Source organism: Apium graveolens, unplaced genomic scaffold (genome assembly GCF_009905375.1).
Source record: "Apium graveolens cultivar Ventura unplaced genomic scaffold, ASM990537v1 ctg3855, whole genome shotgun sequence".
Classification (NCBI taxonomy): domain Eukaryota; kingdom Viridiplantae; phylum Streptophyta; class Magnoliopsida; order Apiales; family Apiaceae; genus Apium; species Apium graveolens.
Genome location: NW_027418299.1, coordinates 33,656 through 35,073, shown reverse-complemented (window position 1 = coordinate 35,073; position 1,418 = coordinate 33,656).

Sequence of the window (1,418 nt, the reverse complement as noted above, 5' to 3'; positions counted from 1 at the left end):
TTCTTTTGCTTCAAGAACTTGAACTAGAGATCAAGGACAGAGAAGGAACTGAAAATCAAGTCGCTGATCATATCTCGCGTTTAGAAAATCCTAATGCTACTTCATTGGAGAAGACATTGATAAATGAGTCTTTTCCCGACGAGCAGCTGTTTGGAGTGCAAGAAGAAGAACCGTGGTTTGCAGACATTGTGAACTACCTTGTGAGTAATATCATGCCTCCTGACTTATCTTACGCTCAAAGGAAGAAGTTTCTACATGAAGTAAAGTGGTATTTGTGGGATGAGCAATTATTTTTTGACAAAGAGCTGACCAAACCATCAGGAGATGTATTCCCTACATCGAAACGGGGGGATCTTGCGAGATTGCCACTTAACAGCTTATGGAGGACATTATGGAGGAGAAAAGGTAGCAGCTCGTGTTCTTCAAGCAGGTTTCCTTTGGCCGACATTATTTAAGATGCTCATCAGTTCATTTGAAATGTGATCGATGTCAACGGGTGGGTAATATGTCTAAAAGGGATGAGATGCCTCTTAATGTGCTTCTCGAGGTTGATGTCTTCGATGTTTGGGGAATTGACTTCATGGGCTATTTGTCTCATCTTGTAACAATCAGTATATCTTGTTGGCGGTTGATTACGTGTCGAAATGGGTTGAAGTTAAGGTGTTATCAAAGAACGATGCGAAAGTGGTGCTTAATTTTCTTCATAAGCAGATATTCACAAGGTTTGGAACTCTAAGAGTCATAACCAGTGATGAGGGGTTCGCATTTTTGCAATCACAAGTTCACTGCTATGATGAAAAGGTATAATGTGAATCATCGCATTGCTACAGCTAATCGTCCTCATACGATGACCTTTCAGGTAGTGATGATGAAAAGCTTTTGAAGATTCTGAGAGAGTTCAAATCGGCAATTGGCTGGACTATAGCAGTTATCAAGGAGAATCAGCCCTTCTTATTGCATGCATAAAATTCTGCTAGAGGAAGGTAGCAAGCCTATGGTCGAGCAGCAAAGAAGACTTAATCCGATCATGCAAGAGGTAGTGAAGAAGAAATTCTTAAGTGGCTAGATGCAGGGATCATCTACCCTATTTTTGACAGTTCATGGGTAACCCTGTTTCAATGTGTGCCAAAAAAAGGTGGAATTACTGTGGTAGCAAATGAGAAGAATGAGCTTATTCCTACTAGAACAGTCACGGGATAGAGAGTTTGCATGGACTATAGAAAGCTGAACAAAGCCACTAGAAAGGATCACTTCCCTTTGCCTTTTATTGATCAGATGCTCGATAGGTTGGCTGGTCATGAGTATTGTTGTCTTCTGGATGGTTATTCGGGTTTTAATCAAATTTGTATCGCTCCAGAAGATCAGGAGGAAAACTACCTTCACTTGTCCATTTGGTACTTTCGCCTTCAGACGAGTTT